Source organism: Macrobrachium rosenbergii, chromosome 45, assembly GCF_040412425.1.
Source record: "Macrobrachium rosenbergii isolate ZJJX-2024 chromosome 45, ASM4041242v1, whole genome shotgun sequence".
Taxonomy (NCBI): domain Eukaryota; kingdom Metazoa; phylum Arthropoda; class Malacostraca; order Decapoda; family Palaemonidae; genus Macrobrachium; species Macrobrachium rosenbergii.
The window spans coordinates 17,122,875-17,150,626 of NC_089785.1; the positions used below are offsets into that span (position 1 = coordinate 17,122,875).

General features: G+C 37.5%; 1 protein-coding gene across 1 annotated transcript in view; it reads left to right on the forward strand.

Moving 5' to 3' along the window:
• Positions 1 to 27,539, forward strand: part of Tim8 (translocase of inner membrane 8) — a 70,464-nt gene extending 42,925 nt beyond the window's left edge. The window contains exon 5 of the transcript XR_010850462.1: positions 27,465 to 27,539. The gene's annotated coding sequence lies outside the window, so the exon portion shown is untranslated. The remainder of the gene's footprint in view (positions 1 to 27,464) is intronic.
• Positions 27,540 to 27,752: the final 213 nt, after the last annotated feature.

Here is a 27,752-nt window from a genome sequence, read left to right on the forward strand (position 1 = left end):
TTACAACAAGACAACAAAACAGTATCAACAATAGGTATATATACCTTAATATCTACATCTAGAGAAGAAGAAGGAAATTTAGGTGCTGCTATATATGTACATAACAAAGTATGTTATGACAGAATACCTGTAAACTTTACTTTCTTGCAAATATCAATTATTAAAATACGAATAAAAAACGATAATTACATATTTTATCGTTTATACAGCCAACCCAATAAAAATTACGACACTGATAAACATAAAGATTTACTTAACAATACCAAGGAACCTACATTAATAGTAGGTGATTTTAATGCTCACAACCCAATATGGGACTGTAATTGTGCAAACTCAAATAAATCAGGGAGTAAAATAGAAGAGTTCATGGATTCAAACGACATGTGCTGTATAAATGATGACGAAATTAGCACATTTTTCAAAAGCACACGGAACATTTTCCTCAGTAGACGTAACTCTATGTACAACAAGTATAGTTGACAGATTAGATTGGAATACAGTTGAATACTTGCACACCAGTAATCATTTCCCAATATTAATTTCCTTATTACAAAGTAATCCTGCAAAACATGTCCCTTACTATAACATTTATAAAGCAGATTGAGAGCGATATGAAATGCACACTAGAAATATCCCATCATTTGAATATTTAAAAGACCATAATGAATCTAATAAATTTCTTGTTGATTTCATTAAAAATGCTGCGGATAAAACAATACCAAAATCAAAATTTCCTCCAACAAAAAACAAAGTCCCATGGTGGTCTGAAAAACCAACAGAATTAATAAAAATAAAACACCAGATTGGAGGACAATTAGATAATTTGAATAAAAAGTTCAGTAAAATAAATAAAATATTACTGATATTAGAGGAAAATTTACAAGAACTGGCTATATTATTATTAGAAATTGATACATTAAAACTTCTATATAACAAAATATCTGCAAAATTTAAAAGAAGTATTCAAGGAAGAATCATTTCATGGAGGAAATATGTATCAGATCCCTCTAATAATACTCCCATACAAAAATATGGGAAAAATTAAGGAAAATAAATGGTGCCCATGTTAAGCCACCCACACATGCCATAATAAAAGATGGGAAAAGAATACTTGAGCCAAAAGAGATAAGTACAGTAATGTAATAGGAGAAAATTTAGCAAAAGTAAGTAGTGACAAAAATTTAGATGAGCATTTCCGCGCAAAGAAAAATAGTATAGAATTAATAACAACAAATTTTGAAACAATAGAAGATATATATTATAATGGAAAATTTAATATGGAAGAGTTGGAATTTGCTGTTGAACAGCAATAAATCTGCCCATGGAGGTGGCAATATTTGTTTTGAAATGATCTGCCATTCAGCACCTTTGGCAAAGTCATTTATTTTATAATCATTTATGGTTTCAAAATTTATTTCCTGATGAGTGGCATAAAGCTATAATTATTCCTCTCCCCAAACCTGGAAAAGATCCCAGTAATGTAAACAATTACAGACCGATTTCTACAAGTTGTCTATGCACATTACTAGAGAAAATGGTAAATGGTTGACTAACATGGCATATTCGAGAAAATAAAATTTTGACTCCCACTCAGTTCGGGTCACAATGTAACAGATCTACACTGGATTCTCTGTCTAACTTGGAAGACCACATACGAAGAGGATTTGAATGAAAACAAATTACTATAGCCGTCTTTTTTTGACATTGAAAAGGCATATGATACTCCATGGAGATATGCAATATTAAAAACGTTACATAAAACAGCATCCGCGGACATTTACGTAGGTTTATCCAAAATTTTTTGACAAATCGCACTTTTCAAGAGAGAATTGATGATGTACTGTCAAGTACATTTCCACTTGAAAAAGGTGTTCCACAAGGAAGCGTCCTTAGTGGCACACTGTTTACTTTAGCAATAAATGATATCAGTAATAATCTACCTATTGGAATTAAAAGCAACTTGTATATGGATGATTTTGCCATATATTATTCAGCATCTCGTTTAAAACACGCAGAGCGAATCATAAATAAAACTGTAATAAAAATAGATGAATTGGCCTCATCTGTAGGCTTTAAATTATCCATACTTAAGACTCAAGCAGTAATGTTTTATAAAAATAAAAAGTGGAAAAAGATGATGAAACAGATTTAAAAATCAGAAATCATTCCATACCAATTGGCCAAACAGCAAAATTCTTGGGATTAGTATTTGATACTCACTTGAACTGGAAAGCCCACATAACATACATGAAATCAAAATGTAAAAGAACATTAAACCTAATTAAACAACTATCGAACACTACTTGGGGAGCCGATAGACATACCCTTACTTTACTGAATAAAGTAACAGTGCTGTCTATCGTGAAATTTATGGCTCGGCATCAGACACAACGCTGAAAACGTTAGACCCAGTTCATAACGAAGGCCTCAGAATATGTTCAGGAGCTTTTCGATCATCACCAAAGTCATCTATACAAGTTGAATGCGGTGAACTACCTCTCTTTCTGTCCATAGAGAGCTAGTAACAAGGAAGAGCGCTCTGAGAATTCAGACAATGATTCTCCAACCGAAAAATTATTTGGATTAAGAGATGTGTTTATAAACAATCATCCACCTCCTTTCCCAATTTGAGTCGCTAAATATAAATATATAAGTGCCTTTAATAGAAAAATCACCTCCTCCTTGGACGATGAATAAATGAGAATTTGTACACACCTGAAATATTTATCAAAAAGTTACTCATACTCACCAGAACACCATAGACAACACATAATAGAGCATATAAGCCCAAAAGGTCCACATTTCACAATATATACAGATGGATCTAAATCAGAGCACGGAGTAGGATATGCTGCAGTGTCCCAAGACAAAGCTTATCAGTTCTCTCTACCTAATAATGCTTCAACATTCACAGCAGAATTGTGTGCAATTGCACCTGCTATAAAAATAAAGAAACTTTAATTCAATAATTTTGTGATTTTTAGTGACCTGAGAAGCGCTGTAGAAGCTATGAAGAGTTACAAATCAAAAAATAAAATTGTACAGCAAATGGAATTATTTCTCCATAAGTTATATAACAACTGGAAAAACGTAGAAACCTGTTGGAAATGAAGAGGCTGATAAAGCAGCCAAAGAAGCAACCCAGATGACAAGATCAAACGTGAACATCTCTGTTACTGATTATGTAACACATGAAGATGGGTATCATAAATAAATGGCATTATATATGGAATGAAGAACTTGAAAATAATAAATTAAAATAAACAAAACCTAATGTTAAAAAATGGAGTTCATCATATCAGAGAGAGAGAGAGAGAGAGATGGACACGCACAAGTAATTCTAACACGTCTCAAAATAGTCCATACTCGTCTGACACATGGACACTTGATGAGCAGCCCACTTGGCCCGGCTCCCGAGTGCTCAGGGTGCGAGGTGATGATAGCGGTCAGATGTGTTATGTGTCCAAAGTATGACCAACAACGACTGTCAACTTTTAGAAATAAATCAGTGAAAGAAAGTTTGTCAGAATCTTTTACATTTTCAGTCGTTCCAGTTTTGTTGTTCATGAGGAACTGTGGTTTAATTAATAAAATACAAAAAGTAAATAATAAAAGCACGAAAACCGTTATAGCATTTGTCGAATTAAATTTTTTTTATTTTACTTAAGTTACTATGAATTTTAATATACCTTTTTAGTGTGGAAGCATGAGTAAATGTATTTATTATGTGTATGTGTTGCAGTGTGAGAACGTGTGCCTATATGCAGTTTTTAATTTCATTTTAATTCGCTCATCATTGTACTGAATGACCTATTGGGTCCCATTGCTAGGCCTCAGGCGTAGACCTGGTATTTTAATCTGATCCTTCGGGCCAGCCCTATGAGAGCTGAAAGTCAGCCCAGTGGTCTGGTTAAACTACTTTAATAATAACAATAATTAGTGACAAGTTAACGTTTACAAATCCAATGATTGTGCAGGTGCCCCGCTTATCTTTTTCCCATCAGTCAACTACCTTCCTTAGAATTTATACACCTTACATATTTCTTTGGAAATTAATGGGTCACGTTTACACATGCCTTGACTGATATTCATGTTCTTACAAAAAGCTTTCTTTCATAAATCCAGACTGAGGGATGTTTCTTTCCAGTTCATGTTAGAAATATATAACTATCCGTTTTGCCCTCGTCCAGTTGATTGTTTGATTGTTTTCACAAACATGTACAAAAGTTCGGTTGTTAACCTGTGCAAACGTGACACACCTTTTATGCTGTTCTGTTCTCTTTTCCAACATCTTTCCAGAAAACTTACATGAGATTAGGTATACACATCCTTTAGCATTGTCCGGAGAGTTTTAAAAGTACTGTATTATGTTTCATTGTTTTGTCATTCTTAATTGCTACACGAACTCCAAAATTATCAAATAGGTGGGGATTATCTATGAAATTATTATTATATGGATGTGGAAACTGTTTTCATAAATTTATTGCTGAGACCAGAATAAAAGTGAACAAAGACAAAAATATTGGTGGGTTTTCTGTACACGCTGTAAACCCATTACTCGCTCTATGTATGAAGCAATCCGAAAAGGGTAGGCTCCCATCCATTTCCATTCCATAGTCAATTTTATTGATGGTACTCCTGCGCAGAGTATTCATCCTCCCCCCCCCTCCCCCCTCGCCCCTACCCATGCCCACATTCTGAGCAGCTTCCATACCCTGTCCAATACACCGAGACGCTGGAATCCAAGGTCTTCCTGAATGACTCTTCCAAAGGAAATGTAGTGGTTCGCTGGGCTAGAACCCCACAATACTTGGCAGGAAGTGGACCATGCCACAGAGGTAGACCTGCAGAACCCAGGAAGCCCAGGGGCAGTGCCTTTTATTTTGCATGATGGGGAATCCCCAGAAAGAATTCTAGGCTCTCGCCATACCTCCTCCCCCAAAATGTTTCTATTCCTCCCATGGATCATGTGCCCTGATCTAATACTCCCGAACCTTTGTCAGGAAGCCTGGCCCAGGTTCCTAATAAGGAGAATCCATATGAAGCTTGGTTTGAGCTTTAAAAGGATGTCTTGCACAGTATCAAGGAAGTGCCTGATGCTGAGTGCCATTATATCTGGAATGCTATTGAAGATTTCCAGTAGGAATTTGGGGCAGCTTTAGACTCGGAATTGATATTGTCTCCAAGACTTTTTCAGCCCTCCAAAGAGAGACTACAAATTCCTTGAAAGCCACCCAGGCAGAGGTCAGTTCTCTTACAGAGAAATTCAAGGTCTGGGAGTATGCTAACAAAAAACCTAGGGCCAAGAAGTTGAACTGGTCTCTCAAGATCACCTCCCGAGTTGGATGATTCACAAAGGAATAACCGCTCCACTTCCATAGTGGTGAAAGGTTCTAATACCCGAAGTAGTTTGAGCTACGAACCCCAATAGCCGAGAGACTCGGGGGCACCAATGCCCAACCCTGATGACAATGCTGATAATCCTTGGTGTGTTTCCGTAATGTGCAAAACCAGACGGCAAATACCTCATCAACAAAAGGAAATCAGTGATTTGAGTGAGGTGATATGTAGTACAGTATGTGCATAACTGTAAGCACTTTTGTCAGTAAATGATAATTGATTAATTACCTTATTGTACTCTCATTCAGTGAATAATGGCGGTCTACCTCTGCTAACCTTCGTCGCTCCTTCAACACATCCAGGATTTCGACTTTTTTTCTAAAGTCATGAACTACTTCGGATGCTTAGGCTCTTTGCCAGAAGTCGAAGTGGCAGGACGTTTTGGAGGCATCTTCAGGCACGATTAACATTGTATATAATGTAACAGTAAACAGTAAGTGAACAGATCGTGAAAGAGCATAGTGCTGAACACGAGAAATGCACGCAGTGATCTGTGAAGATGCTGTCTTGTAGTATCTGCACAAGGCAACATCTCGCGGTTACTCCAAGGAAAATGATTGGCGCTTCAGGATTGGCCGATTTACAAAACGTCAACCAATGGCGTGTCAAGTAGCATTGAGGCTAGGTATTGTACCCAAGACCCCATCTTCTGTTACACGATCTTTGAGTTTTGCCAAGGTTGAACATCTTAAAAAAAAGATAGTGGATATTTTATTGATATTTTGCTGTGTTTTACATATATTAATATATTACAGTACTGTACTGTAATGTTTGAAAATTAATACAGTAAATAATTTTTTATCATAAATATATATGTACATAAACATAAAAATGCTTAGCATGGTGTAACATACCTAGCATTGTGTGGAGGAACGCGTTCTGTCGTTCTAGTACCCACTTATTTTAGACATGCTGTATACAGTAGCACTATCCTAAAATATGTATTGTACAGTAAATATAATTTCAAAATCATCTTACAACACAGCAAAATATCAATAAAATTATGTACGTACAGTACATTATGTGCATATTGATGCACAAAGTTACGTTAGGCAAAAGAAAACGTGTGTCAGAATTATAGGGGATACTTAAGAGTAACGGTTGAGGGCGGGCATGTAATGTTTCAAGATGACTGAAATGATATTGAGGTATTCTGTAATGATAGTTTGAGGTATATTTTGTTGGAAATGTGAAAATAGGCAGTTATAAGCATTTTACGGGTGTGTATATTTCAGAGTAACAGCTGTAGGAGGTTAATGTAAGATGACTTTGGGTGTTTTGGGACGATGGTTTGGGGTGCATTATTGTTTGAAATAATATTAAATTATTTCAGTATGATAATTTAAGATATATTTTTGTTTGAAATATTGAATTAGACAGTGAACTGTTCAAATAGGCAGTTATAAGCATTTTGGTTTAAGGGGTATAGGGTTTTTGGCAGTTATAAGCGTATTTAGAGGGGATTTCGCATTTCCGTGGATTTTGCATTTCCACGATGGGCTCTGGGAAAAAAATTATATATATATATATATACATTATGTATATGTGATTATAATCCCTCTGACACGTATATATATATATATATGTGTATATTTATATACAGTATGTATATATATATGTATATGTATTTATATATAAGTATTGTATGTAATGTATGATTTTGGAAGCCACATGTGCAATGACTTGAAGACAGATAGCAAAGAAAAAGGCTATTAGAAAAAATTAAGTAAATATATGCATACATATGCATATATACATACAAATACACACATAATAATATATAAATGTGTGTATTTTTATGTATAAATGCATGCATATGTATATATTTTCTTTATTTTTTCTGGCAAATCTTTTCTTTGCTTTCTTCAAGTGTCACTGCACACGTGGCTTCCAAAATCCACAGGCAAAACTTCATATATCTCCAGTGCTTTTTTCATTCTTGAGCAGTGATAAACAAGACCGCTACAACACTGCATTTGAGATATTGAGTTTTATCAGTGGAGTTTGGAAGCCACTTTATTGCGCCTTGGAAATAAGGAAGCGCCAAAAAAATATCACCAGAGTTTGGAAAGGCATGGAAGCCTGGATGCGTGTGGAGTAGCTCCTTCGTCACGGAATGAAAGAAAACAAAACTTCGTCTGAACGCAGCCAGAGGTCTTCAGCTGCTCAAAACTGACAGCCACCCTTCTGTTGGGAAACAGTTTTCCCCTTGGGATGTCCAAGGAAGTTATGACCAACATAGTTTGGAAGAGGATGGAAAGCCTCCCAGCGTGAACTACATTGGACATTGATGGCTGCCGTTGTGATGTGGGATCACTGTCGCCCTTGAGTGACGGCAGGGAATCTGGGACCAGCTTCCTTTACAGATATGAATTCGGAGGAGGTGTGGAAGCCTCTCAGTGAGCTGGAGACTTCTAGAGCTCTCTCTGGGGGTATTCATGGACAGCCTTGAGAAATTTGTCAATCATATTTCAAAATTGTGAAGTTTGTAGTAAATATTTAATTCTAGACAATTTTATTTTTGATTTGTTTTTTTTTTTTTGTAATTTTTTTTGGATGGACTCTGCTTTGTGTTAGAATGTATTTCCATTGTGAATCTACAGTAGATTATTCTTGAAGAAGACTATGGATGGTTGAAACAGCTGTCGGCTTAGGAATGAATAACTATAGCAGTATTGTGGTGGTCTTGTTTATTCCTTCTGGAGATTGAAAAGCACTGATATATATTCACATTTATATATACTGTATATATATATATATATATATATATATATATATATATATATATATATATATATATATATATAAACACATATATATAAAATATAAGATATGTATATATAATTATATAATATATATACATTATATATATATATATATATATATATATATATATATATATATATATATATATATATATATATTTTCTACGAATGTCCGAGGATACTTACTTGATTCTGGGCGGCAACGGATGAACGCACATCTGACTCAATATCAGGACACTTCATAGATAAACAAAGGAAAATCTGTGGCTTAGGGCCTTCTTCAAGTGAGGGAAAATTACATAAACTCAAGGGTTCTCTTAACTAATTATATTTACATAACAAACACAGATCCGAAGAATGATGAATTACTGGGCAGGTAATAATAAATATTCTACGCCGATGATGCCTTCATAACAGGGAACATCGCAGTGGTGGTAGAAGGGGGACTGCACATGGATAGAGCTGAGTGATTCCACAGTCGAGGCCTATCTGCAATATATGCAAGATGGTTACTTGCAAGAATAATAAGACACTCAAAGAGGGCTGAAGGATTGCACAGATGGTGCCAAATAACTCAGTTCACCACTAAATGCACAATTATGTTAACACTGAATGCTCCAACACAAATTGCTGAAGGTGATTGCACAGTGGAAAATAAATAAAAAATCAGACAGAGAAATAACAGGAATGGTGACCGACTAAAAACCTTATTCCGGTGCATTACCTTCGTCAAGCTGATGGTGTCCTCGTTCGATAGGGTGCTGGCGATGGAGAAGGGAATTAAAATACTACTACAAAGGTATACTGAATCAAACGTGGAAAGTTCGAGGGTCAGGCAGGGTTAAGGACATCTGTCCTGGGTGGTGTTCTGAGCGCTTCTCTCCCCGATTTCTGTTACATCGTCTGTAAATAACCTTTGGAGATTACGCCGTTTTTGTCTGGTAGGTGGCGCAAAGGTCAGTCTTTGTCACGTTTTCTATATAGGCCACATGGCAGCACTCAACCTCGCGGAGTGTTAACATAGCGGCGGCGTCGACGTTCTCTCTCTCTTTTTTTTTTTTGGCTCCTCCCTTGTCACTGCTTGACGCCAAGAAGGTACGATGGTCACCTGGAAATCAAGACCTTAGGCAGTCATTTGGACAGAGAGAAAGTTAGGCTTAACCATTTTGGGAAATGAAGGAGAGTTATGAAGGGGAGAATGGAAACCCACAGTTCTAGTAATTAAAACAATTGAAATGAATCTTATTTCTTTCTCTGCTACATTACAGATGTAAAAAAAAAACGGTGAGGTGGCTTGGAAAAGGTCCCGTCTGTTGCAATATATAATACTATAAATGTAAGAGGTTTGGTAATTAATTTTAACAAAAAAGAATAAGAAAAAAATATATATATATATATATATATATATATATATATATATATATATATATATATATATATATATATATATATATATATATATATATTTCTTGTTTCGACTTTATTAGTCCCACTGTATAGCAGGGTTAGCTGCTCGAATCAACTTTCTCCATCTATTTCTGTTCCTTGCATCTTCTTCCCCCAGTCGCACACCCATATCCCTCCTCACCACATCCATCTATCTGATCCTCTGACGCCCCACACTCCTCCTCCTCCTCCCCATCACTGGCATGTTCTTAGCTCTCTTGATTGGTTCCACCTCCTCTCCTCTTATTACATGGCCATAGTATCTCAGATGAGCTTCCCTCCCTAGCCTTCTCCTTTACATTACATATACCACACATTCTTCTTATATCTTGACTCTCCCTCCTTTCCAGCAGAGATATTCCTGCAATCCATCTCACCATCCTCATCATGGTTCTCTTCAACAGTCTCCCGTTTTCGTCGTAAGTGCCCAAGTTTCTGCCCCATATAATAGTACGGGCCAGATAACTGGCTTATAAATCTTCATTTTGAGTCTTAATGGCATTTTCTTGTCTAAAACAACGCCTGTTACTTCTCTCCATTTTCGCCATGCTGCTTTCACTCTCTGTGTCACTGCTTCCTCAGTACCTCCCTCCTCTATTATTATTGATCCCAAGTACTTGAACTCATTGTTCTATTTTAGCAATGCACCAACTTCCACTTGAATGTTTACTTAAAAAGCTTTCTTGTAGTTTTTCTTCTGTGTCTGCTATAATGACTAAATCATCAACAAACATCAGTTCCCACAGTTCTTCATTGTTCCTTAATTTTGATGTTGAAGTGTTTATAACGACGAGGAACAAGAATGGAATCGAGCTGATCCCTGATGGACGCCAACCTACAAAGGGAATGCCCCAGTTTCCCCATATTTTGTCTGTACAGTGGTTCTTGCCCCCTCATACATCATCTTCACTAACCTTACCAACTTCTCTGGCACGCCTCTCTTTCTCAAACACCAATAAACTGCTCTTCTTGGTACCCTGTCATACGCCTTTTCAAGATCCACAAAACACATGTAAACTTTCCTGTTTCCTTCTAGATACTTCGCTTGGACTTGTCTTACTATAAAAATAGCATCCACTGTGCTCTTTCCTTTCATAAAACCAAACTGCTGCTCATGTATATCTATCAACTCTCTCAACTTTCCTTCTACTATATATATATATATATATATATATATATATATATATATATATATATATATATATATATATATATACATACATATATATATACTGTATATATATATATATATATATATATATATATACATACATATATATACTGTAAATGTATATATATATATATATATATATATATATATATATATATATATATATATATATATATATATATATATATATATATATATATATATATATATATATATATTTACAGTTTTTTTCGAGGGGACTGCTTTTTTTCAAGTTAATAATCTTGGCCTTTCAAAAACCCCTCGTAAGCTCATAAACTAAGGAATGCAAAAATAGCAAATAATTGGTAGGTCGCCAAGTGAAAGTGGGTTTCTTAACAGTAATTTATTATTTACAAACACAACATGAGAGAATTTAACAAGGAAAACTAATCACTTCCACTGAATTAATCAACTGGGGATTTACACAACAGCAGTTATTGAGTGAATTGGATAACGTATCACAATTATGAATACTGGCCACTTGCAAGTTGTCCCCTGAGCCAATCAGGCAATATTCCTATCAGCCCGGTAGGGTTGGTTTTCGTCAGGCAAACGGGAACACAGAAGCACAGCTAGGCTGGTAACGGCACTGATAACACTCCTGGACTGAGACAATTCCAGGTAAGACTAACAATGAGATTACGTTCTCAGTAATTGAATAAAAGCAAGAATTGGAGGGAGATCCTTTACTCTACTCACTTGCTAGGAAGGGTTACGCACTGGCACTGATAAATACACTGTTACAAAGTCAAAGGAAAAGGATTGAATTAAATTATGAATTGTAAGAGAGATATATTGAGTCAGAGAAATGTTACACTGGCTTAGAACTAAACCCCGAATCCCAGGACATAGAGTACTTTGCTTCTTTGTGATGCTTGGATAGGAGATTCTTTAGGTCAGGTGGATCTTAACTATCTTGTGACGACGTCTGGCTCAAAGGTCAAAGTCCTCCAAATGTACGGGAAGTGAGGGCCTGCGAGGTTTGCGGCTCGATCCTCAGACGGGCAAAGCCTTCGGCTGACTCGAGCAGACTATCTGACGACCTCTGTCGTCTTGCCCTTTTATATGGCAGAAAATGTGTCACAGGCGTGGCTTCCGGCGGCGACATGAGCGCATACCTGCAGATTAAGGAGAGAAGATCTTTCACTAGTAATTTGAAAATACAAAGGAGGGTGGGTTAGGTTTGGACTTGGCTAGTAGGGAACAGTGATTATCTTTTCAAGGTGTTTTCCCTGGTGACTCATTAAGTCCAAACCCTTGGAAGGAGACAGCAGAACATTCCCTTAAAATCTCCTTTCTCTACAATACTGGTGGCTGTACCTATCCCCTTATTCAAATGGAATAGCTTCTGAATTATTAAGAACTAAATTATATAATATATATATATATATATATATATATATATATATATATATATATATATATATATATATATATATATATATATATAAAAAAATCCACGAAGGAAAGAAACACTGGAGTGCTGCGAGGCCTTTCGACTGTCTGTCGTCCTTAAGTTAGCCGAGTAAAGGACGACAGCCAGTCGAAAGGCCTCGCAGCACTCCAGTGTTTCGCTTTCCTTCGTGGATTTTATCTTTATTTATATATTCATCACGTTCCATATTTTTGTGATTCAGTTATACATTATATATATATATATATATATATATATATATATATATATATATATATATATATATATATATATATATATATATATATATATATATAGAGAGAGAGAGAGAGAGAGAGAGAGAGAGAGAGAGAGAGAGAGAAGAATCGCAGGGGAAACAGACCCGATAAACATCTCAGGTTGATGAGGTAAAGGCATGCATGTCTCTTACAAGATCAAGTTTATTCTGCCAACGTTTCACATCACATGATGCATCTTCAAGGCCGGAAAATTACAGACAATAAATACTTAAAATGTCACTTATACGATGGGAGAAACTTCTTTAAAAATTTAAAACATTTACAAATTTCGTTTGTTTATTTTTTCCCTGTCTTTTTAGTCGCTTTTTAGCTCTTGCCTTGGTAGGTGTTCCTTTCAAGTTCTTGTTTTAATTTTTTGTATTTGTAAATGTTTTAAATTTTTAAATGTTTAAATTTTTTAAAGAAGTTTTTCCCATTGTATAAGTGACATTTTAAGTATTCATTGTCTGTAATTTTCCAGCCTTGAAGATGCATCATGTGATGTGAAACGTTGGCAGAATAAACCTGATCTTGTAAGAGACATGCATGCCTTTACCGCTTCATATACATACGCACACAAACATCAATTAAGGTATAAATACAGCAGTGGCTGTTGTGCTGTTTTTTCTATGGAGCTACCTGCTTTTAGAGAAAATAGCTGGATGTTGAATATTCATGTTCGTATGGATACAGTATGTATATATATTATGTTTGAGGTCAGTAGTAACTGTACAGGAGAACTGATGATGAAGAAGGTGAAAGAGAAATGGGAGGCAGGTAATAAAAGGGTAAGCAAGAATCTTAGGGAGAGTAAATATTGTTCGACAGGGAATAAAGTGCAGAAATGAAAGTTAACGAACAACTGGATGTGGCAGTGAATAATGCAAGTGAAGCGATGCTGTTTGAAGTGAATGTGGAAGACGGAGGAGAGGCTGAGGTAAATGATAACACAAGAGTTAGGGATAATTGAGCCTGAGGACGCCTGTGGAATTGCATGATAAGGACGTAAGGAGGCTTATTGAGAGACTTCAAAATAGAAAGACACCAGGAGTTGATGGGATTTTGAGTGAGATGCTGCACTATGTTGGTGAACAGGTGGCCGCGTGGCTGACCAGGATTTATTAGGTATGTCCGGATGAAGGAAAAGTTCTGAAGGAATTGGTAAGAGGGTTAATTGTTCCTTTGAGTTTGGGTCAAGGTGACAATGGCAACTGCAAGAATTTTAGGGAGATAATGTACCAGGGAGGATATACGATTGGATTTTAATTGAAAATGTCCTCTTAAGACATAACAGAAGGCTCGTTAGGGAAGAACAGTGTGTCAGAAGAAAAGTGTACCTTTAGGCAAAGAATAGTATGTGTGGGTCAAGTGTTTCCTTTAATGTCATGGAACACGAACATATATTAAACCCACGCGTTCCCATTTTGAACTGTACTTTAGATTATTATGCCCCACAAAACTGGAAGGCTCCGGTTGAACGCACTATAGGTATTTCTTAAGGGTCTTTGCAGCGTCTCTTCGACCCCCAGCTTTAACCTCTTTCATTCCTTTTACTGTACCTCTGCTCATATTCCTTCTCTTCCGTCGGACTTTTCCCCCTCTCTAACAATTTTTTCGTAGTGCAACTGTGAGGTTTTCTTCCTGTTAAACCTTTAAAACCCTCTTACCGTTAATTTCTCTTTCAGCGCTGAATGACCTTATAGGTCCCAGCGCTTGGCCTTTGGCGTAAATGCTATGTTCCATTCTATTCTGAACCCATTTGAAATTTAATTTTTTAAGCCACGATTTGCCTACCAAATTTGAGTCCCAGTGTAGAATTCCTATTTCAGACTGTAACTTTGAGTCACTCTCATTCATTAACAACTTGGCTTTTGAGTTCTCATTGAGAACCCTATTTTTGAACGCTGTGTTCTGCGCCCTGGTTATAAACTCGTGTTTTGAACCGCTTTTGAACATTCTACAATTTATCTTTTTGAACTCCCGTCTTCAACTTGGATATCAAATAGCCTTTGAGGTCAAAGAACATCCTGTACAGTCTCATTTATTTAGTTACGTACTTTGATGTATTTATAATTGTCCGTATTTAGAACATTTTATGTAATCTGTGTTTATTTAATTCACATTTCAACCTCGTACCGCGTGACTTTCCCTATTTTCTTTAATATTTGTTACCAGTCATTATGAAAGGAACATGATTTATATAATAGTACTTACCAGCTGAGAGAGAGAGAGAGAGAGAGAGAGAGAGAGAGAGAGAGAGAGAGAGAGAGAGAGAGAGATGTAAATGAGCACAGTCCTTGTGTTTGATAGGCCTAAAATGAAATAAACGAGACAGATACACTTGAGTGTTGCTGAAGACTCTTACCGTAATCGGCTGTGCTACGGAAGCAGATAGCCTTCTCTCTTTTTTTCTGTCTCGCAGTCATAACAAAGAAACGACTGTAAATTGATTGTATCTGAGAGAGAGAGAGAGAGAGAGAGAGAGAGAGAGAGAGAGAGAGAGAGAGAGGGAGGTTCTCAGCGTATGACGGAGTGATACTACGCTTGCACTGCCGAGTTCTGAGTGACATTCGAGCGTATGTTTCGCTTATTTCACTTCAAGGTTATCAGACAAGGAGTGTATGCAGTTACGTCCTTCTCTCTCTCTCTCTCTCTCTCTCTCTCTCTCTCTCTCTCTCTCTCTCTCTCAGAGATGCATACACGCAATCTAATATCTCCCGTTATTTCTGTCACAAAAATTAAGACATCCTGCATGGATCGCGTGCAGTTTTGTACCCGCAAGTCAGTCCCCCCTGCTTACTTTTTAACTAACGGAAGTACGATTACTTATGTACCCAGCAGAGTACCTTCTCTCTATCTCTCTCTCTCTCTCTCTCTCTCTCTCTCTCTCTAACATAATCATCATCATCATCATCTGTGTCCTGTAGTTTCATTCCTACTTTAGTTTGCTTAAGTCAGTGGTACTCTCTCTCTCTCTCTCTCTCTCTCTCTCTCTCTCTCTCTCTCTCTCTCTCTCTCTCTCTTTCTCGTCGTTTTCCTTGGCTTTATGTAGTTTCATTCTTACTTTACTGCTTTAGCGTTCATAAGTCAATGGTACTCTCTCTCTCTCTCTCTCTCTCTGTTGATCCACGCCGACTTGTCTGACAGGAGCCAACATTGTCCCTTTAACTTGTACTCTAGTCTGGGAGGCATTGCAGTACTGCAGAACAACAGACGAACGAACTCCTACAGGAACCTGCCAAAAATCAATCAGGGAAGCTGCAAATTCGCAAACTTGGCCCCCCCTCCCCCCTCCAACTCTACTCTTTAGCCCTGGCTCCATTCCAGTGTCCCTCCGAAAAACCACCTACGCTTGCACTTGCATTTCTCTCTCTCTCTCTCTCTCTCTCTCTCTCTCTCTCTCTCTCTCGTGATTTCAGCCATGCCACAACCCGCCTGATTTCCCTTCTCTCGTGGTTACTATTAATCCTTTTTTTATCTCTCTCTCTCTCTCTCTCTCTCTCTCTCTCTCTCTCTCTCTCTCTCTCTCTCTCTCTTTTGTTGGCCGAGTCGGTTGAGCTTTAGACCGTCATTCGATGGGCCGGAGTTCAATTCCGCGGCCGGCTGATGAAGAGTTAGAGGAATTTATTTCTGGTGATAGAAATTCATTTCTCGCTATAATGTGGTTCGGATTCCACAATAAGCTGTAGGTCCCGTTGCTAAGTAACCAATTGGTTCTTAGCCACGTAAAATAAAATAAGTCTAATCCTTCGGGCCAGCCCTAGGAGAGCTGTTAATCAGCTCAGTGGTCTGGTAAAACTAAGGTATACTTAACTTTTCTCTCTCTCTCTCTCTCTCTCTCCAACCTTTTCGCTTTCACCATCAGCTAAATTCTTATCAATGACGCGTATGCACCTTCTTCCATATCCTCATCGCTGACGTCCCATCCACGCTACCAAATCATATCAAGACTAACCAGAGTCATGACGACGTAGCAACGCCAGGTCGACGAACTCAGTCACTCAGTCACCCATGTTTGGGTATCCCTCAGGACCACGTGGTTTCACGTTACCGATGCCGTAGAAGGGTCTTCTGGACTTATCTGTGACTATTAAATTATTATTATTATTATTATTATTCAGATGAACCCTATTCATATGGAGCAAGCCCACCACAGAGGCCGTTAACTTGAAATTCAAGCTTCCAAAGAATATTAAGGTGTTCATTGGGGAGAAGTAAGAGGTGGTAAAGGGAAATACAGAAAGAAGAGATCTCACTTATAAAAAAAAAAGAGAAAATAAATTATAAATTAATAAATAGATAAAAATGTATTCAAATGTAAGGAGAATTGCTTTAGGGTAGTAATGCATTGCTTTAGGGTAGTAATGCATTGCTTCTTCGTCAAGGAAACTGTTCCACAGTTCAACAGTGTTAGGAATAAAGGACCTCTGGAACTGAGAAGTCCTACAGTACAGCGAGGCACATTTACTCTATATTGGTTTACACAGTGCGTTTCTGATTTGCGTAAATGTGTATAACTGAATCACGAAAATATGGAACGTGATGAATATATATAAATAAAGATAAAATCCACGAAGGAAACGGAAACACTGGAGTGCTGCGAGGCCTTTCGACGCTAGGTCCTTTACTTAGCAGAAGGAAACGCTGCTAAGTAAAGGACCTAGCGTCGAAAGGCCTCGCAGCACTCCAGTGTTTTAAAGGACCTAGCGTCGAAAGGCCTCGCAGCACTCCAGTGTTTCCGTTTCCTTCGTGGATTTTATCTTTATTGCGTAAATGTATTTATGGAAATTTGATACTGTGTATATTTCGGGATTAAGTATACCCAAGTTTAACCGGACCACTGAGCTGATTAACAACTCTCCTAGGGCTGGCCCGAAGGATTAGATTTATTTTACGTGACTAAGAACCATTTGGTTACCTACAGCTTATTGTGGAATCCGAACCACATTATAGCGAGAAGTGAATTTCTATCACCAGAAATAAATTCCTCTAATTCTTCATTGGCTGGTCAGAGAATCGAACGCTGGGCCAGCAGAGTGCTAGCTGAGAACGGTACCACCCGTCCAATGAGGAACGTATATTTCGGGATGAAATGGCCACTTGCATGCCCTTGACCTTGACCTACAGCAGTTAGCTAGCTAGCAGGTACTTGATCCACATGTGTGTAGTGCGATGATATCGTTTCCCCTTCCATGGAAATGTGATGCATTAATATGCAGGCATATTTATGTTGTAAATTGCGTTTGACAGTGAATTTAGTTCAGTGACCTCTCATAATTGAGGTTTAGAGGTACCTAACCCAACCTAACCTAAGGCATCCAAACATAACCATACTTTTATGAAGCGTTGCGTCACATTGTACGATAGTATCAACTTCCCATGTGCATGCCGTTTTGAAATGCCAAATATGTCGCTCATATTTCCATCTTACAGAAATTACAAAATGTAATTGATTTTGTGTGAGGTTTTGGTACCAGGACACCAAAATGATACTGATATTCTCTGATTCCTCAACTTCCAGACATCAGAATGAGGTATAAAATCGTGTGTTTGATGTAAATTAGGAAGGATCCTAATATCTGCTGAAGGACGTGAGCTTACCCGTATATCTTGATTTTTTTGTATACCAAAAAAATATCATGCAAAGTCTTGGATGGGTATGATTGAAACATCTTTGAAGCGTGGGCCATGATCCGAGGATGAGTCCAGTATATTTTGAGATAGGTCCGAATGAAAGCCAGTATTTGTTTATCCATATAATTATTTGTTTGTTTGTTTACTTATTTATTTTTTATTTATATATTTATTTTTTGGCCTTGGTGGCGCAGGGGTGCCGTTACAAAGGCAGAGACTCAATCCCACAAAAAAGAAATGAATGTCCTCTCTTGGTGTCTTCTATATTTTCGTGACCTTTGACCTTCTCGATATCGACAGTGACTTAGCGTGATACTGTATTATTTTTAAATGAAACTTAAAAGGATTTTAATAGAACAGATTCCTCTTCAACCTTACGAGATACACGAGTTTTTATTCGCTAGAAACAGAGAATTGAGGAGTTCTGTTCAATAGGAATCGTAAGATGTTTTTATCTGAGCGTCAAATATTTTTCTTTTTATTCCTTTTGAAGTTCTATTATCTTAAAAATTTCAGGATTTCTGTTTAGCATGCGTATCTGTTTTGATCCGGCAGAAATGATTTTTCTCTCTCTCATTCTTTGCTTCCAGAAACAGGACGCGTTTCATTATGTATATTTTGTATTCACAGTTCGAGCTACTTTCGCTTTTTTTCTGGAATTCGTCTTGAATGCGTAATTATGTTTATTTTGATTTCAAGATTTATTCATGTTTGTTAGTTTGTTATTCCAAACACTTTGTTATGATTCGCGTCTCGTCGGTTTTGCTGTCATCGCAAATGGTCGTTTTAATTTGCTAAGCAAGGGACCTGACGATGAGTTCGGTCTCTTGCTTGGAGTTAATGGCCTTTGGAGCGTTCCCCATGACCAGTATCACATCTAGCAAATAACCAGAGCGAAGCCATTCAATACCATTCATACCATTCAATCTGTAGTGCTCAGAGGAACGGCTTTCCTCCCGGTGACTGAAATGCACGGGTACAGTCGAAGTCGGGAGATGCACCAGAACCCTCCATACAAATCAGACACAAAAGAAGTCCCCAAGACGCTCTGGGAACGTCCGTCTTGGGGCGCTTACTCGCGAGCAGAGGCGTCCAGCATCTCCTGATTCAACCGTGGATGCGGCAATTCGAAAATAAAGGCCACAAACGTATCTGAAAGGAAGGAATTAGCAACAACGTGAAACGGAGACAGATCACCCGTAGCGGCCCCCGACACTAGAGTACCATAGCTTTAATTCTTGCCTCTGCCCTGGCTACTCTTGTCTCTCTCTCTCTCTCTCTCTCTCTCTCTCTCTCTCTCTCTCTCTCTCTCTCTCTCTCTTCGACCCATACTCTCTTTCTCTCTGAGTTCCCCGTCTGTACACCTGAAAGAGCGGGAGGGCGTGCGTGCGAGTATGTGTATATGTGTGTGTGAGAGAGAGAGAGAGAGAGAGAGAGAGAGAGAGAGAGAGAGAGAGAGAGAGAGAGAGAGAGAGAGAGTTTGTGTTGTTGAGTTGCGTGTCTGAGTGTGTGCATGTGTATGCATGTCAACACCTTGAACAGTTTCTTCTTCTCACTATTTTGTTTACATACACCTGGACTTCGTACCTGTCAACAAATCATTTATCAGCATCTTGGCGTAGAGAGCCTTTCTACAAGCAGCTTCTTTCTCTCCCTTCCTCCCTCCCTTCCCTTCTCTGCTTCTGCTCTTCCTACTCTTCATCCCCCCACCCCACCCCCCCCCCCTTTCCTCTCCCTCCCTCTGCCCGTTATTTGTTTATCCCGGTTGCTAAGTGGCTGTAGGACTCGTACCCTGGCAGGTCTCCGCTTGCAGGCCCTACGTCTTTAGGAAGACCCCCCCTTCTTGCGACGCCATCTCACTCCTTCGCTCACTCATTTCCTTGGCTCTTTGGGAAGCATTCTGAAGCATAGTTTCGACGTCAGTGACCCTGGTAGCTGTGACGCCACCAGATAACTCGCAAGCAACCAATCAATAGTTTGTAGCTGCCAGGGCCTTCGTCTTCTCGCCCTCGTCTCCAGGAAGACCTTCCTTCTTGCGACGCCATCTCACTCGTTCGCTCTCTCATTTCCACGGTTCTTTGGGAAGCGTTGTGAATCATTGCTTCGACGTCAGTGACCTTCGTAACTGTGATGCCACCAGGTAGCTCGCAAGCAAGCGATCAATCAATAGTTCGTAGCTGCGAAATTCTCTGCTCCATCTCTCGGGTGTGACGCCAGTTGATGACGCTCCATTAATCATCTCGGCGAAGGTCATTGGTTGGCAGGCCGACTTCCTCCAGAAACAGAACACGTGGTTCCTGGGTACGAAGAATTGGACGATCGGAAGTCCTCCCAAACTCTGACTTCGACAAAATGAAAAATTGACCACGTCTCCTCCCAAGGACACGTGCTTTGCACGAAGAGAGCTTTGCTGGGATTGAAGCTTTTCGAAAGGATCTCTCTCTCTCTCTCTCTCTCTCTCTCTCTCTCTCTCTCTCTCTCTCTCTCTCTCTCTCTTTTGCTTCTTATTTCTTCTTGTTTATCCGTTTGACTTTGCGTCTCATTTAATTTTGTATCATTTCTTTTTTTTATCATTTTTTTATGTCTCACATTTAATTTTTTTTATCTTATTTCTTTTTGTTTATCATTTTGTCTTTGTGTCACATTTCATTTTGCATCTTATTCCTCATTGTTCATCATTTTGTCCTTGTCTCGTTTAATTCTGGTCTTATTTTTCATTGTTTATCATTTTGTCTTTGTGTCACGTTTAATTTTGCATCTTGTTATTGTTTATCAGTTTGTCTTTGTCTCGTTTCTTTCTGCATCTTGTTATTGTTTATCAGTTTGTCTTTGTCTCGTTTCTTTCTGCATCTTGTTATTGTTTATCAGTTTGTCTTTGTCTCGTTTCTTTTTGCATCTTGTTATTGTTTATCAGTGTATCATTTTCCTCTTGAGCTTCACGGAAGTGAAACCCATATCTGTAAAAGTAGAAACAACTTTCAAACTTCTTACTTTTGAGAGTCGAGCGGTTAAAGCAAATTACCGTGAATCAAAGATGGCTTTCAGATGGCTTGCTGAATTCTAATCCCACATTTGAGTGAAAGTAATTAAATGTGAACAATCTCATTTAGTGAGTCCGTATCTTTAGAAACAGGACTTATAATTTTTTCTTTCTAGTCTCTCATTCAGGGAGAATCAGAGTGTCTGTCAAAAGGACTTTAAATATTTTGTCTTCCATTTGCTTCCTGAAATTCCTGAACTCAGCCAAGAGTAACCAACATTTCTGAATGTCTCCTGTGCTATAAATGGGGACCAGCTATTTTCGTGAGGGGTGACTCCCGTCTGCCTTTGTCTATTTTGTCCAACTGTCAGACTCGTAAGTTTAAAGTTGATATCCACTGTAACTTTGCAGTGGAAAAACGGAATTATTATTATTATTATTATTATTATTATTATTATTATTATTGAGGCATCATGATATGACTTAGGTAAATCCCACCATTCGTATGTCTATGTTTTCATTCTTCTTATTTCTTTGCCTTCAATTCCTGATAATCAGGTATTTGTTTTCACGGGAAAATCAGCAGCAGTTAAAGGCTGCTCCCAATAACGAGATCCCGTTATTTACCAGAGGGTTAATATCAAAATCTAACTAACCTTCTATTGCTTCATAATCCATATACCCACTAAATTTAATTAAAATCCTTTTGTAAATTTTTAAAATATAAAACAAAAGACAGACACAAATGGTCTCTGTCCAGTAGAGGTAATTCTATGCTTGCATTGGTTTTGAAATGGCGCCGATTAATCCCACGCTTGCATTTGTTTCGATATGTGTCGTTTAATACCATGCTTGCATTTGTTTTGCTAAGGCTTTGATTAATCCCATGCTTGCTTTTGTTTTGATATGGCGTCGTTTAATCCCATGCTTGCATTTGTTTTGATATGGCATCTTGTAATACCATGCTTGCATTTGTTTTGCTAAGGCTTTGATTAATCCCATGCTTGCATTTGTTTGGACATAGCATCAGTTAATCCCATGCTTGCATTTGTTTTGATATGGCTTTGATTAATCCCATGTTTGCATTTGTTTTGATATGACTTTGATAAATCTTGTGCTTGCATTTGTTTTGATATGGCTTTGATTAATCCCATGCTTGCATTTGTTTTGATAAGGCTTTTGATTAATCCCATGCTTGCATTTGTTTTGATGTGGCGTCAATTAATCCCATACTTGCATTTGTTTTGATATGGCGTCGTTTAATCCAGTGCTTGCATTTGTTTTGATATAGTTTTTATTAATCCTATGCTTGCATTTGTTTTGGTATGGCTTCGACTAATCCCATGCTTGCATTTGTTTTGATATGACTTTGATAAATCTTGTGCTTGCATTTGTTTTGATATGGCTTTGATTAATCCCATGCTTGCATCTGTTTTGATATGGCTGTGATTAATCCCATTCTTACATTTGTTTTGATATGGCTTTGATTAATCCCATACTTGCATTTGTTTTGATATGGCGTCGTTTAATCCCATGCTTGCATTTGTTTTGATATGGCTTTAATTAATCCCATGATTGTATTTGTTTTGATATAGCTTGGATTAATCCCATGCTTGCATTTATTGTGATATGGCTTTGATTAATCCCATGCTTGCTTTTGTTTTGATATGTCGTTGTTTAATCCCATGCTTGCATTTGTTTTGATATGGCGTCGTTTAATCCCATGCTTGTATTTGTTTTGATATGGCTTTAATTAATCCCATGATTGTATTTGTTTTGATATAGCTTGGATTAATCCCATGCTTGCATTTATTGTGATATGGCTTTGATTAATCCCATGCTTGCTTTTGTTTTGATATGGCTTTGATTAATCCCACGCTTGCATTTATTTTGGTATGGCTTTGATTAGTCCTATGGTTGCATTTGTTTTGATATGTCATTGTTTAATCCCATGTTTGCATTTGTTTTGATATAGCATCAATTAATCCCATGCTTGCATTTGTTTTGTTGTGGCTTTGATTAATCCCATGCTTGCATTTATTGTGATATGGCTTTGATTAATCCCATGCTTGCATTTGTTTTGATATGGTGTCGCTTAATTCCATGCTTGCATTTGTTTTGATACGGTTTTGATTAATCCCATTCTTGCGTTTGTTTTGATATGGCGTCGTTTAATTCCATAATTACATTTGTTTTGATGTGCCTTTGATTAGTCCCATACTTGTATTTGTCTTGATACGGCTTTGATTAATCCCATGCTTGCATTTGTTTTGATATAGCTTTGATCAATCCCATGCTTGCATTTGATTTGATATGGTGTCGCTTAATTCCATGCTTGCATTTGTTTTGATATGGCTTTGATTAATCCCATTCTTGCGTTTGTTTTGATATGGCGTCGTTTAATTCTATAATTACATTTGTTTTGATATGGCTTTGATTAATCCCATACTTGTATTTGTCTTGATACGGCATCGTTTAATCCCATGCTTGCATTTGTTTTGATATGGCGTCGATTAATCCCATGCTTGCAATTTTTTTATATAACTTTAACAAATCTCATGCTTGCATTTATTTTGATATGGCTTTGATTAATCCCATGCTTGCATTTGTTTTGATATGCCTTTGATTAATCCCATGCTTGTATTTGTTTTGATATGGCGTCGACTGGCTCGGAAGCTTCATGTCAATGAGCATTGCCTTAATTAAGACAGTCTAGAGAAAGAGGAAACCGGATGGTGAACAGCCATCACTTAAGAGCAAGTGGCCTATAAACTTTCTTATTGCCAGGATTTATAGGGTAATGAGGGAGGCTCTTCCAAGAGATGAGTCGGTTTGGAAGAAGAGGTCATCGAAGGGACGGATGCTAAGGAGATGAGACGCTCTAAACAGCACTTCAAAAGGGATTCGTGGAAAGGACTTTGTTGAGGGTCACGTTAGGACAGGGAAATTCAGAAGTGAGTTATGAAGGCGGAGATTTACTGGAGAAGACGTAGCTTTGCTATAGAGATTTTCTTTATATATCTTGCCTCTGTTGTACCTCCCTTCCTTTACTCCTTTTTCTTATATATATACATATATATATATATATATATATATATATATATATATATATATATATATATATATATATATATATATATATATATATATATATATATATATATATATATATATACAGTATATATATGTATGTATATATGTACGAGAAAGGAAGGAGTAAAGGAAGGGAGGTACAACAGAGGCAAGACGCAACTACCAAAACTGAATCATCCTTTGCCAAAAAGGAAAGAAGTCTGAAGACTTGGCGGTCACGGGAACGTGAGTAAAAAGAGAAAAAGTGGGACGAGATGACAAAAACGACTCGATAAGCGGGAGAGAAACATCCTCGCGAAAAGATGCAGGAAGGCTGGAGAGATTTTTCCATTGCTTCACCGTTCAGGGGAGAAACAAACAGGCACATAAATACAATTTAGGTGGGAAGGGGGAAAGGAGAGGTTGCATGCGTGCTGGGGAGGGGGTGGGGGAGGAGTGGCAGTCAGTACCGCAGCTTGCCAAAAGATGTCGCGAGTTGTTGCTACCGAAGCCTCAGTCACAGTTGAATTGCCCCCGTAGGGAGATAGTGCCGTCAGTGCACCTCACGCGGTGCGTTGTAGGCATTACTTGAGGAACTTTGCAGCATCCCTTCGGCCCCTAGCTGCAACCGCTTTCATCCCTTTTACTGTACCTCCGTTCATATCCTCTTTCTTCCATCTTACTTTCCACCCTCTTCTAACAATTGTTTCTTAGTGGAACTGCGAGGTCTTCCTCCTGTTACACCTTTCAAACCTTTTACTCTCAGTTTCCCTTTCGTCCCTGAATGACCTCATAGGTCCCAGTGCTTGGCCTTTTGGCATAAATTCTATATTCCAGTTCCAATTCCAGATGAATTGCTCGCAAGGGAAGCAGCTTTTCAGTAACAGGGGTGGCTACCGAGAAAAGACAATACAGCAGTCACTGCCATGATCTTACTTTCACTGGTAGTTCCTTATTGGACGAGTTGGTATCGTTCTTGGATAGCACTCTGCTGGGCCCGCGTTCGAATCTCCAACCGACCAATGAAGAATTAGAGAAATTTATTTCTGGCGATAGAAATTAATTTCTCGGTATAATGTGGTTCGGATTCCACAATAGGCTGTAGGTCCCGTTGCTAGGTAACCAGTTGGTTCTTAGCCACGTAAAATAAGTCTAATCCTTCGGGCCATCCCTAGGAGAGCTGTTAATCATCTCAGGGTCTGGTTAAACTAAGGTATACTTTTTACTTTCGCTGGTAAATTACGGATTAACCCCCTGTGCTGAAAACTTCCGTGACACTAGATTTGGCTTAAAAACCCTTCAAGCAATCCTACACTGGCTTTCTTACCCACGCCAAGTCTTATCCCAATCTGTTGTCCATACCCTGCTGCCTTCCTTGTTTCAACTATGCTGTGATTCAGGGAAATGGAAGATCAGTTTGGTAAGTGATTGCCTCTGTGGCTGATGCATTGTCCTGAAACATGTGCTGAAAAGAATAATGAATTAACTTGGGTATGATATTTGATATTTAAAATGTTCCAGCGAACAGTAAGTAATGGTCTTCTTCAACTTTTATTCACCACATGTTGTAACTGCGTTCAGAATGCTAAATCGTTCGTAGGCAGGAGTTATATAAAAAAAAATGTCTCCTTAAACTCGCATTCACAAATCATTTACTGCTGTAATTGGTTTAATCGTTCATAGAACTTGCCATGTTTGAAGTATATGTACAAACTGTGGACTGAACTGTTTTAGTTACCGACACATATGTTAACAAGCTTTAGTGGTAAAATGTTTCCTATTTCATCTAATTCTAAACTCGGTCGATCTCTTGAGTATTGGCGACAAAACAGCAAGACTAACAGAGAGCGTTCCTCCTCCTGTCAAACTGCCATGTCACACCAGTGAGGCTGTCACATCTCATATTCACTCTCAGGAGGCTAGTATTCACCAGAATGCTATGTTTTTCAGGGCATTGTCTTCTTGTTGTGTTCATATTGACGTAAAAACACCGAGAATTCAATTTTGATTAGAGTCGGAATCTTATTAATACTTTCAAGATAAAGCAATTCTGATTTCTTGTTGTTAGGGATTTCGACCCTCAACAACTTCGACAGTTTCGAAGGTAAATGTCAACTTTTGCTTGACAGTAAGACTATGATGGAAGGATATATGTTTTTCATAATGACACTTGTTTTTTCTTTATTGCCATGACCTCACACCCTAGCCTTGCCCCACTCCATTGCATCAAGGCAAGAGTAAATATGCAAGTGAATGTTCGGTTTCAATAAGAATCACGGAACGAATTGCTTAAAATTTTTAATTAAAAATTTCGCAACTTAATGTCGAGTGTAACTGTGTCAGATTTCCTTCCGTCCTGTTTTTATTATTATTATTATTATTATTATTATTATTATTATTATTATTATTATTATTATTATTATTATTATTATTATTATTATTATTATTATTATTATAAAATTCTACTCGTGGACCCTTTAGAACATTTATGAGCTCTCGTGATAGAGAATTTTTTCCCAACAATTATTATTATTATTATTATTATTATTATTATTATTATTATTATTATTATTATTATTATTTCAGTGGTATGAATAGCAGTTATATAGGAAATTGCTGAAATCTGTTTTTTCAAGTGGTGCATAAAATTTGTCATTTCTGAAAAGTTGTTTGTGTATTGTTGTTAATAAAGTTGATGATGGGTGAAATGTTATGAAACGCACACTGGTAGTATATAAAATGTTCAAGTTATTCATTGAAACTGAAGCCCAGTTCTTTCGAAATGAGGACCTCTGAGTTATACGACCTTTGACCTTTAACTTACCCAGAATTGACATTGAAAATATAGTGGTCGTAAATGAAGTCTGGTTCTAACAAAACAGTACTGCAGTGGATATAAATAAATACTTGCAGTAACAATGACGTCATGTGTAGTCTCTCTCTCTCTCTCTCTCTCTCTCTCTCTCTCTCTCTCTCTCTCTGTCTCTCTCTCTCAGAGCAGACTGGAATATATTTTTGTCGGCCATCTGGCGAACCCCAGGTAGAGAATATTTGGTCTAAAAAGTTTGTTGTTTAATTACAAATATATTGTCATATCATTATATATATATATATATATATATATATATATATATATATATATATATATATATATATATATATATATATAAATTTAAATGCTAAACCCATACCATGGGAATTGTCATGATTAAATGTAGCTAATGATCTGCTAGCCAGTTTGTTTGTCATTCATGAATTTTGTATTAGATTATTGTCGTTACAGATGTGGCACCAGTCTCGTCATGTGTAACACCTGGTTGGGCTTCCTGGGAATACGTCGTCTGCTGCGAGACCAGGTGAGAGAATTGCTTAATTTTTTATGACGTTTTAAAAAGTGTTTGTTTATATTCGATATTATGATATATTCGATATTATGATGATAGACTGAGTTATTAACTTTATTAGTAGTATTCTCTGTCCGTTAGACATATTAACAGTATTGAAATATTTTTCCAGTATTGAAATATTTTTCCTTTGACGTAGTTTCGCTATTACGTAAAATAAAGTACTT